The sequence below is a fragment of the Helianthus annuus genome, chromosome 8, assembly GCF_002127325.2.
Source record: "Helianthus annuus cultivar XRQ/B chromosome 8, HanXRQr2.0-SUNRISE, whole genome shotgun sequence".
NCBI classification, from domain to species: domain Eukaryota; kingdom Viridiplantae; phylum Streptophyta; class Magnoliopsida; order Asterales; family Asteraceae; genus Helianthus; species Helianthus annuus.
In genome coordinates, this window is record NC_035440.2 from 104,923,686 (window position 1) to 104,936,291 (window position 12,606).

At 35.1% G+C, this 12,606-nt stretch overlaps 1 long non-coding RNA gene across 14 annotated transcripts; it reads left to right on the forward strand.

The window, feature by feature from the left end:
* The first annotated feature begins 1,715 nt into the window (after positions 1–1,715).
* LOC118480882 lies at positions 1,716–10,031 on the forward strand. Of its 14 annotated transcripts, none has more exons than XR_004864051.1 (11): positions 1,716–1,892; positions 1,955–2,060; positions 2,160–2,231; positions 2,753–2,806; positions 3,241–3,333; positions 3,576–3,906; positions 4,188–4,275; positions 4,488–4,564; positions 4,683–4,815; positions 4,997–5,340; positions 9,854–10,031. It is a non-coding gene; the product is annotated as an uncharacterized LOC118480882 (long non-coding RNA). The 14 variants fall into 14 exon arrangements; XR_004864053.1 differs by lacking the exon at positions 9,854–10,031 and having other exon boundaries at positions 1,717–1,892; positions 4,997–5,093; positions 5,198–5,472; XR_004864055.1 differs by lacking the exon at positions 9,854–10,031 and having other exon boundaries at positions 1,717–1,892; positions 4,997–5,093; positions 5,250–5,472.
* Positions 10,032–12,606: the final 2,575 nt, after the last annotated feature.

A 12,606-nucleotide genomic window follows, 5' to 3' on the forward strand; every position in this document is an offset into this window, starting at 1 on the left:
TGCATCCTACTCCCAATGTCTACAATCAAGATTACCAAGCATACGGGGAAAATTGTGTATTCATTGATGAGCCTCGTGTATCTTTTAGATGTAGCCAAAGGTCGGACTACTAAAATATTATTGCCCGTAGAGATCAATAACACCTAATAATAATAACGGTTACGATAACAACAACAACAATAAGAAGAACAACAATAAAAATAATAATACCTTCGCAGAAAAATTCAATAGTTTCTCGGCACACTTTTTCTGACATCCTTAAATGCTCGTCCTATGCATTACACGACATGCTGTATGTGAGTCGAAAAATTAAGGTTGTACACTTTTCCAAAGCAGAGAATTCTAGTTTACATCTACATCATTGTTTTGTTGAAAATATCTAAACTTGCGTTCTAAATCACCTTTAATTGACAAGAAAAGTTGGGGGCTCATTCGAAAACGGCGCCGAAAAGTAGCATGATCATACAACGGGTTTTTAGAAATAACCATTCACTAAACGCTAATGAGCATCCACCCGTACTCATTTAAGCGCATGCCGTCTAGTGCGTGGTTGGACCCGTTTGAACCACAACAATTATCAATTGATTGATCAAGTCCATATCAGATGACGAGTCAGAGTGCGAGTAAATGTGTCTGTTGGGTTGATAAAATGTGTGTGTACATATATATACATGTGACCGTTCGATTCTCGATTAGTGCGCCACATCACCATTTAACGCCCGTTAAGTTCTTCGTGAAGACATACATGGCGCCCCCGGGGCGGTGTACCAAGATGTCAACAAGCCTAGGTGAGAGGGGTGTGAGAGCAGAACGCCCATTCTAAGTAGAATATCCACACTAAACAATGTTCACTTTCCCTCATACCAAACCAAAAACTGAATTCAATTCTTGTTTGGTTTTTGAAACCAAATAATAATAAATAATTGTTTAGTACCTTTTAAATGAGAATGCAAAAAATATGAATATTTTTCTTGTAACATGTCACAAATAATCAGCGTAACAATTAAAGTAACTTATTTTGAAAAAAATGAGTCAAGAACTTTGTTGGCAGGACAAAATGGACCTAGATTAAAACTCTTAGAATTTAAAAGCTATCAAGAAGAAAAAAATGAGTCAAGAACATTGGATGCCAACAAATGTCCTTTAATAACTTTGTCTCCAACGTAGCATCCTTCCAAGGATATGTGACCTAGGTTGGCATGGGTTATCAGTGAATCCAGGAATTTCAATCAATGGAATAGGTTGGGTTACAATATGTTCAGTCACAACGGGTCGGGTAAAAAAAAATTAATTATAGCAAAAGAATCCAAAACTTTTGTTATGGAACAAGTTTCACTAACATTCATAAAGACAAACACTCCACAATAATAATAAATATTTTAAGCACACGTATGCGTACAAGGACTCAAGGAGTGTTACTCAGAGCTAGGTGAGTTGGAGCGAGTAGGGACGGTTTGTGCGGGCATGTTTAAGCAAATAAGCATACCTTCATTTTAAATTTTGATTTGTGAATAAATTTCTTTTTGATAAGTGGCATGTTTAAGTTTTGAATTCAATTTGTGTATGTTAGTGTAATTCTAGTGGATGTCTTTTATTTGTGGATTTCTTTAGCAAACATAATAAATCTATATCTATATATATCTAATAAAGCAAACCACTTAGAGACACATGTCACCCTATGGTTGATGCCAAATAAGCAGCCATGTCATCATACATTTGCCACATCTCATAGTTGAGGATTGAATCTTGCTTCTCATTTAGTTATACTCTCTCTCTCCTCTCAAAACCCTAATTCGAACTCTCTCTCTTCTCTTCTCTGGCGAACACGACGACTAAACAAGAGCCAATAATTTTGATCAAAAATCAACGGATTTGAAGACAAATCATATACGGTACTCTCTAATTTGAGTATTTCATGATCGATTATAGATTTTAATTAGGGCTAATTTTGCAGGAAATCAAATTATCGAGTTTTTTTTGTGCTTGAAGCATTGTTTTGGGTTTTATCTCATCTTTTGTGACAAACAATCTAATTCGATGGCTCGGTTTTGTTTGATTAGGTCTGATTCGGTTTCATCTTTGTCACACTATGATTCAACATTTTTTTAATCAAGGTAGGGTTTTTTTATTGTTGGTGGTGTTTTTTGATTTGAACGCAGAAGAAGAATGAAGGTGTGCTTGGGTGACGGCTGGATCTGGATGTTATTTAGGGTTTTGCTTGAAGTTTGCAGGTATACCCTCTTCATTAACTGGTCAAAAAGAATTTTTACGATATTACATAGTTGAGTGGAGTATTTGTTCCTAAATACATGAATAATTAGTTATACCTGATGTTCCAGGGGATTCAAGAAAGTATTTACTCGGGATTAAGAAACTCAATTAGTTTTAGCAAATGTAATGAAAAAAAAAATTGTGACATTATTTTTAATAGATACATGTATAGATCATTATTGATATTTTCATGATATGATGTGAAAGAATTAGAAAGATTAGGTTTATTGAAAAAGATTCACATTTGATAATGGTTCTTAAATTTTATGCACATAAGTTGTTTGATTAAATGCTCCAATGAAACAATCATCATTACTGTAAAAGGTTTGATTTGTGGAACTAATCATATGCATTAGGTTTTGAAGATATGTATATGAAATACCATGAAAACATGTTGGAATGTGATTACGTTTATGTACAATTTAATATTGAAAGGGCATGATAAACTAAGCTTACTGGGGTATGTGTATATCGATCATAGGGAAGCAACGGACTGGAACAATCAAACAAGAAGGCAAAAATTCGCAAGACAAAGGTGAGCACATCATGCAATTTATTTGTTTTTGAGTTTTGCTATGTTTATTTGTAACTGTTCAGAACGGTATTGTGTTAAATACGAGCACTTTCCGGATATTCCAGCAACTTGAACCAGAGTTTCAGTTTTCTCACATTTGATTGTTTTTTTTTTTTTTTTTACTTTTTCGCTTTCCTTTTGGCAAGAAATTTTGAGGTTTTAAATTTATCTAAGAGAATGTTATGTGTTCCGTTGGATCCATATAGATCCAAAGGACCACTACTATAATACTATGTAATGTGTTCCTTCATTGTAAGCTCATGACAAATACATAGTTGCTGAACATAGGATAATATAAAATATCGAATAACATAAAACTTTTTTTGGATTGTTCTTTATATTAAAGTTTAAAGTTCTGCATTTTGATGGTAAAATAGAGTAAAATGTTGAAATAGATGATGTGCCGATGTTAGTGATGTCAAGAAGAAAAAGTCAAATGAGAAAGAAAAAGTCAATCGAGTGAAGAAGATAATGGATGGAAATTTTTGGTAAGTTTTGTTCATTTTTCCAATATTTTGTCTCAAGTCTCTGCATTTTGGTATTATGTTTTTTTTTGCTATACTTGAACTATTAAACGGGTCGAAATGGTGATATGGGCAAAAGGTTACACGTTTTGACTGGACACATTTGGGCATGTTACCCGACCCGACTGACCTTCCCGTTTTGCCATCTCTAGCTATGAGCTATATCTTTAAATTCATCTTATGCTGCTGCTGGTGGTTGTTTATAGGTTAACAAAGCTCAATGTTCACAAAAATGTTTAAATCCATCAAGCTCTAAAGGTGCTAAAGGTATGCAACGATTGAGGCGTAGTCATAACACGTGCTCTAATATATGGCTAATTTCATCAGAAACTATTTTTTTTCTGATTTTTGTTTTTGGTAGCCAGCTTTTTAGTACAGAATAACACAAGGGTTAAGATAACCTATTTTGGCTGTAATTCTTAGATCAACTTCGTATCAAAAGGTGATTTGGATTACGATTATATTGTCTTTCCATATCTTGAACTGGGTTATTGTGGATCTAGAGTCAAGCTCTTTTTGTCTCTCAGTTGAGCAAAGGTATGAAACTGGTTATATCATTTTAAAAATATAAAAAATATTTTTTTAACATTCATTGCTTCTACTTCTACTTCTACATGTAGATATTCAAAATTTGTTGGATGCAATTTGGTTAGCTGGTGATGTGATGGAATTTAAAGAAAAATATGTTTAGAATTTAAAAAGCAACAGAGATTTTCAGTCATTTATTCATTAACGCGGTTGAAGTTGATGGCATTTTTCAGTTAGTAATATTGTACTTAGGGTATAAACTTATTATACATGTTTCTTATGTGTGTCAGCTATGAAGGAAACTAGCAAAGCAAGCAAAATGGTTGGAGCGTGAATGCTTGAGTCCACTTCGATGTTTATCAAAACCAATTTCCTTAAGTAAGTATATTTCTATAGTTATTTTTAAACGTGCATAAATATATGCAAGATAACATACACGCACATACTCACACACACACACAAATACGGTTAGACCGAATCCGAATCCGTCTGGGCAAAACCCGAACACCCGAAAAAACAAACAAATTTGTTCGTCGATATTAACTAATTTCTTATAATTTTAGCCTTTCCTATTTTTTTTAAAATTTTAGGTGTGGAACTACATGAACGAGGCCACGGATGAAGAAATAGTAAATACATTGAAGGATTTGATGCCAGTTTTTAACAAGTTGGGTATTCTTTAGTTTAAATGTAGTTTATTTATGTATCTTTTTTGCATAAATTCAAACATCATTGATATAAATGGTTGTCATGAATCTTTCCATTTACGTTCTCTCATGATCCAGTTCTTCACATATGTTGTTAGTTTGGTGGATGGGAGGAACAATATTGTTATTTCTTTTGGGTGTGAAAAGCTTAAAAGCACCAGAAGAGCATATTAGCCTGGTCATGCCTAATTCATCTAGCATAGGTGCGATGGTATGCTTTAAAAGAGATTCCCTTTTACCATCTTTTGTAAACAATTCCAAGTTTTTTTTTTCCAATTATGGTCCCTGTTCACTTCTGTAATGTTTAAGTGTATCCGTTTTATCGACTATTAGTAGCAGTATCAGTAGTAGTAGCAGTAGATGTAAATAAACTTTTTTGGTTTGTTTTGTAGTAATTAGGGGAGAGTGACTAAGCTTGATAAAAAGATCATTAAGAAGCGGGTCAAGAAATTCAAGAGGCCCCAAAGTTACTGGAAAATATATGTCAAGGTACTTTTTTCTTTTCTTATTTATACGATTATGTCGTCTATGCATTTGCAATGTTATTTAAGGGTTGACCACACGGCTGACATATTGTGTTTTGTTCCATATAGTTAGAAATATATTTGCAATGTTATTTAAAGGTTGATATCGGTTACGGGTCAGACAAAAAGACCCGTCTTATTCTTCCATAGGGTTTTAAGAAGTTTGTGGTGCACAATGCCAAAGAGTTGGAAGTTCTCATGATGCACAACAGGTATGGTAGTTTTCAATAGAGGTTTTAATTGTCAATCTATTAGTAGTTGGAAAGATATTTACAAGTAGTTTGCCTCTTTTGTCTTCTGACAATACATCATTTATAAATACATGGATTAAGCTTGGTAAATTAGAAGTAGGAAATGATAAAGTGTCATAGACCTCTTCCATAGCATGTAAAAAGGACTGCTATCACAGTATAGGAAATTAGGCCTAGAATCACAGTTAGTGTATTGTATTGTATCCGGTTTTCTTTCTTTTTGTGATTTTTTGATTTATTTAATTCGATATATGGTTCAACCGAACGTCACTATAAGAATTCCTATCAAGTTTCAACGACGACAATTCCCCTTAAATGTATGTTTTGCAATGACTATAAATAAAAATCAAGGACAATCTCTATCAAGGGTTGGATTGTATTCGAAATATCCAGTTTTCTCACATGGTCAACTTTATGTTGCGTTATCAAGAGTTAAAAGCAGAGCCGGTGTGAAGTTGATTATACTAGACAAATATGGGAATGTAACGAGTAAAACAACAAATGTAGTCTATAAGGAAGTTTTTTCCGGCATTTTAATAGTTTTTTTGTTTTTTTTTCTTCCAATGTATGCGTTTGTACAAAATATTATATTTCAAAGTAAATAATATGGTTTTGGATGAAGCCGCGCATCACGCGGGCATTAACCTAGTTTCTATCTAAAGCGAAGTAGCGGGTGTAGAGGCTATCGCCTACAAACACAAAGTTGTATAGCGAAGTTGTGGTTATTTAAAAATCGTGAAGCATAATATCATAATCATAACATAACTATGACTATTTATAATTTTCCAAACGCATTAGGGTTTTTTTTTTTTTTTATAATAGAGGCTCTTGACTATTGAAAAGAATATCATGGTTTGACATGAGGTTGCATTTGTCATTCCAAATAATTATTTACAGCATGAAAATTGATATTAGTGGCGTGAGGCCACCAATATCACAAAAGTAAGATATATATAGTGTGTAGACGAGACTATATTTTTCTATAATTCGAAAACACGATAGTATTTTTGTTTTTAACACTTTGTTTCTCACTTGAGAACATATCATTGATTTCCCATCCTAAATCTGATTTCGTGGGGCACATGTTCTATCATATTGTCATATCACATAAGTATGAAATGAAATATACCAAAAGTTGTATGGTCCATGGTGGTTAGTCTTATTTGCACATCGACAACACCCATGTGCAAATACTTAGACTATTGGGTATGGGGAGGGTAGTCTCTTTGGAGACTACCCGTCACGTAGGCGCTACGTAATCACGGGAGGAGGATAGTCTCTTTGGGGACTACCTAAGGGTGTGGGGACTAGCCAAAACTACCCACCATTAATAATATATTAATATATATATATATATATATATATATATATATATATATATATAGGGGAGGGTTTAAATGAGAACGCTAAATATTGTGAGAACCGTGAGAACAAATGAAAAAACCATGAGAACTTGGTCGAAAACAATTCAAATTCAAAAATTTTTTCTACACTAATCATTATTATTCGAATACAATGTTAGAAATTCAATTTACACGTTTAAATTTACGTGAATTCATAAATAAAGAAAATTTATACATGTGTAAGTTTGCCATTTACACATGTGTAAATCTGCTATATTTACACATGTGTAAAAAATCTAAAAATAATGATTTTGAAATGAGAAATGAATTATTTGATGTTATAAATTCTTGTTTTGATGTTGTATCTTAATTACAATGAGGTTTGTATAAAAAAATTGCTTTTGATTGGTTTTTTCATTCGTTCTCACGGTTCTCGCAATATTTAGCGTTCTCATTTAAACCCTCCCCTATATATATATATATATATATATATATATATATATAAAGGATGAGAGAGAAGTAATATGGGGGCCACCACTTTTGCCCCGTCTCCTGCGTCACAATTCCGACGCCTTTGTCGCGACGAGCCCCTAGGGGGCGGTGTGGGACTATCCTGAATGGGGGAGACGTCCCTAAGACAAGCCCCATACCGGGCAGTCTTATTTTCAACTCAAAAAGTGAATAACTATCCCTCTTTCAATTTCATTATGTTGAAGAGATTAAACATAATTAGAAGCGTTTACCAATTCTCTCAATTTAAACTAAAACAAGTGTAAACCGAGTGGTAACTAGGATATTTTTTATTAAGGTGTCAAACTTTATAAGTACAGGAAATTAATTTTATAGACCATACAATTAGGATTAAAACCCATAATTAAAGAAATAAGCGTGCGGGCCGCGACTTGGGCCGACTGCCCTTATTGTCACGCCAAACCTTCTAGAGTCGAGAAGTTTACAACCCAACAATCTCCCAGTTGAAGGCTTCAAAGACACAATCAACTGCACTGTACTTCTGTAATTTGTCAAGGGAAACTCTAAGCACTACCTCTAGTTGCCACTGGTCTCTAATCAGTTAACTTGTGGGCTTGTTGGAGCTCTCACTAAGCATCAACTCATCCGTCACTACACGTGACTCATTCTGTATCCCTTCGGGCTCCCACTTAAATGAATTGTCAGACCCTGATAACACCTAAGAACTAACACTCTCCATCATAAGCAGGTAATTCACTGGAAATACTTTTTGTGTTGGAGTAATGGTTTTCTTCATCCACTGTCACACTGGAACTGAAACACAACTCGTGCTCCTACTGTCACGAAGTCCTCTGACCGGTTTAACCTTCTGAACTTGTTCATCGGTAATCTTCACTTTAGCTTTGGGTGCCTTTCCTGCAAAAGTAACCCTCTTTTGCCTATAAGATTTTGTGAATCAGATTTTTTTTCTTTTACCAAAATCGGGATAACTCCCTCTGGTGGTATCTCGACCATATACAATGAGCCCATCTTCTTTCCACGTGCAACCACTAGATTTCCCTTGATTACCTACCACTGTACACTACCAAACTTAAACCTCATGACCCTAATCATCCAGCTGCTCCACTGAAATAAGCATTTTCCTCAAGCCTGGAATAACGCTTACATCTCTCAAAGTCCAAGTAGATCCAAATTGAAGTAACTAGGTCAATATCACCCATACCTGTGACATCTAGGACTTCATCATTTGCAAGTCGTACCTTACCAAAATCCCCGATTTTCAAATTTCGTAGTGCTTTACTATTGTGGGTAGTGTGAAATGAATCATTTGAATCTGTAACCAGGAATCCACACTACTCTCCACGTTACAGAACAAAACATCATCATTTACTACGTGGTTTGCTAAATTTCTTTCTTATGTTTCGAACACTGATTCCTAAAGTGTCCTACTTTGTTACAGTCCCAACACATCACATCCTTCAAGGTCTTAGACACACTCCTCTTCCTACCCTGACGACTTCCTCGCTGATTTTTTCTTCCCTGCGCTCTATGCTCAATAAAGAACTTGAAGACTCATCTAAACCACGACGTTGAACATCCTCTCCCAAAATAAGATCTCGAGTCTTCGCAAACGTGAACTTAACCGTATCCGCAGAGCTCGTAACAACTGTTACAGTTCCGGGCCAACTATTGGGTAATGAGGACAATAACAATAGGGCTTGGACCCTCATCATCAAACTTGATATTCACAAACACCAAACGAGACAAGATAGAGTTTAGGTTATTGATGTGGGTTGTTACTGAATCACCTTCCCTCGTCCTAGTATTCACAAGCTCTCGAATAAGATAAACCTTCTTTTGTTGCATAATGTTTCTCAAACATGTTCCATAATGTTGTCATCATTCCTCTAGCTAAGGTCTCTTTAGGATATTAAATTCAACATTTTCTGATAGAGAAAGCGTTATCACTACTCTGGCTTTCTTATCCAACCTACCCCAATCTCCTTGTGACATCTTTTCTGGTTTTTCATCCTTAAGCAATACATCTAAGTCTTTCTGACAAAGTAGTGCTTCAAGCTGCATCTTCCACCAACCAAACTTCTTCCTGTCAAATTTCTCTATCGTGATCTTACCGTCATCACCCATTATCTTAAACAGTCCTAGTCAAGTCAAGATAGAGACCAGTGTTCAAAAGCAACGATGGCTGGTTGCTTGAACTTAATGGTTGTTCTGTTGCACATTGTCTATATATATAACCGATCTCAAAAAAAATTAAAATTAAAGGTTTGAATAACGCACCTGAAAATGTCTGATGGCTGAATAAACAATTACTAGATTAACCCAAATGGGATTTATAAGAACGTATATAGATGGGACTTGTATATAGGCATGTATTGGGATTTATGTACGAATGTATTGTAATGTTGATAATTATATTGTCATGAGAATGGAAACGAAAGTTTAGGTATATGAAGATTGTGCTTTTGAAAGTTGAACGTAAGAGTCCGAAGATCGGATCCGAGATTGTAAACAGACGGAGTCGCACTTGTAGAGGGAATTTGTTGTGGTCCTATAGTTTCATTAAAAGTTATTTATATGTTGTTTATGTATTGTATAAAGTCACTTACTTTTCTAATGATGTCGATGTATGGTGACTGCAGGTTATACGGGTCTTTCTCGTAAAGCGCGGAGGGGTGGATGATCGAGTCAAGGTGTAGATTGTACGGGAGTGGGTCACGTAGTCGTATAGATATTCGTATTATTAAACATAATAAGCAAGAATGGAAGAATGTGATATTTTTGTTGAACTATTTGTGTGATTGGCACCCCACTGATCAAATTACCCGGCTAAACTGCCCGATAAATACGCCAACCAATCAATACCTGAAACAATAATAAGCCAAAGATCAAAACCAGTTGTAACACCCGATGGCCAACCTTAATCAAGAAACTTTCTTTTTGATCAACGACACAACAAGAGCCGCAAGGCTGCTTGCTCTTGTTAATTGACGGCACAAAAAAAAAATACAATACAATACAAAACGAACAAAGTTTTTTTTTTTCTTTTGACTTGACTAGCCCTCCACAAAATGGCAGAAATATAATTGTTGTTAGAGCACCTACAACAATGGACTAAATCTATCCGACAGAAGTCAACATGCCATATCATTCCAAACCATCACCACTCCAAACTCCTATTTTTTCCTCTAACAATAAACCATTTCAAACCTCCACCTTATTATCCACCTCAACATCTATTTTTCCATTTTATCTTAACTATATAAATTTTGTATAATGTATTTTTATTTTAGTTAAATAGTATTTATAACTATTTATTTTCTAAAGTAACTAAAAATGAAAGAAAAAAATAATTCCTAACAAGTAAATTAATTTAGAAAGTACACTTATTACTACAATAAAAAACACACTTCAAAGCTTAAAAAAAAAAAAAAAACACTTAAGCAAAGTACGTAATAAAAAACTACTATTATTCGTCTTCTTCCTGCTCCGTCTGCAGACTTGTGTTGCGTGGTCTTTTTATCGCTTTAGCTCATTGTAATTAAAATGGAATGTCAAATTGGTAATTTGGAAGTGTGGGTTGAGAGGATTTGTGTGTGTGAGATGTATAAAATAAATGGTTGTATACTGAATGGGTTGGGCTGGACCATGCTGACTCACCATCATCCATTGATGTTGTCCGCTTGTTCTTGTCATCCGCCCAACAAAATGCATGAGCGGATATGTTCTTGTTGCTGCTCTTGGTGCCATTTTTTCTTTGTGTAACCCTTTGAACGAAAATCTTAAGACAAAATGATTTGTTTTACTCTTACCCTTTCTTGACCAACGAGAACAACAAACCCACACAAGGATATGCTTCGCTTCCTCTCTATTCTTTATTCGGTCAAACGAGATAACAGGAACGAACCTTCGCAAACGATGATTGGTTGGTACGAAGACGGAACTGCCGGCAACTAACTCTAGATCACAACTCTCTTCTGCGAGTGTGTTTTTCCATTTCTAGCAAGTTGTAGCTTTGATACCACTTGTTAGGATCGAGCACACACAAACACAAACACGACACGCGAAAGCAAAACAACCAACACAAAGATTTACGCGGTTCGGTCTAAACTGACCTACGTCCACGGGTGAAAACTAGGATATTTTTTATTAACATTATAAGTACTTGAGATTAATTTTATAGACTACACAATTAGGGTTAAAACCCATAATTAAAGGAATAAGCACGTGGGCCGCGACTCGGGCCGATTGCCCTTACTGTCGTGCCACATCTTCTAGAGTCGAGAAGTCTACAACCCAACAATATGATCATTTCTGGCTCTCCACAAACACCAACATACCAATATAATACGAAATAACACCATGATGATTTTTATGGGTGGACAATCCCACGACGGCATTTTCTTTTATTAATTAAACTTAAAATAGAACTCACATTTACAATGAATACTTCTGTCCTATTTATAAAAACAAAACCTGAATTACAAGACTCAATCCTACTCCTATTCGAATACATCTAATCTGATTTGGATACACTTTCAAAATTTTTAAATTAAAGAGTGAATTTCATTTATCTTAAGGCGTTGTCTTTTATGTTCAAAATTGACGAGTTTTGTCCTTTATGTTTTCATATCATACACGTTTTGTCCTTTAGGCCTAACTCAGTTAGTTTTTTCAGTTAAATTTGGTCATGTGCGTTGCACATGAGGGCATTTTTGTCAATTCAAAGATTGCAGAAGCTTTGAGCTGTAAATCAACTTACCTTTGAATTGACAAAAATGCCCTCATGTGCAAAGCACATGACCAAATTTAGTTGAAAAAACTAACTGGGTTAGGCCTAAAGGACAAAACGTGTATGATATGAAAACATAAAGGACAAAACTCGTCAATTTTGAACATAAAGGACAACGCCTGAAAATGGGTATAAAGATAAAGGACAATCCTTGAAATTCACTCTAAATTAAAACAAATTATAACTTCTAGCCCACGGTTTTGCATGTCTTTCACGTAGTGGTGCACAAATCGGGTTTTTTTTAAAAACCGGTTCCGGGTATGGAACCGGATTCGGGTAGGATCGGGTTTTACAAAATCGGGTTTTTTTAAAAACCGGGTTGGGTCCGGGTCCGGGTTTTCTACCAAAAATGTATACCCTATATACCCGGGTTCGGGTATTCATGGGGTAGGGTTCGGGTATGCATCGGGTTGGGAAAAAACCCGCACCGGGTATTAAAAAAACCCGACCGGGTATTAATGCTTCTTTATATGTTTTAGTGGATGATGCCTATCGAAATTTTAATGACATTTCTAAATTTAAATTCGTAGTGCTAGTTCGAAGGAATAGTCCTGATTTGAATCCTTTTGGATTACATAAACAACAATATATTTTTTTTTTGCT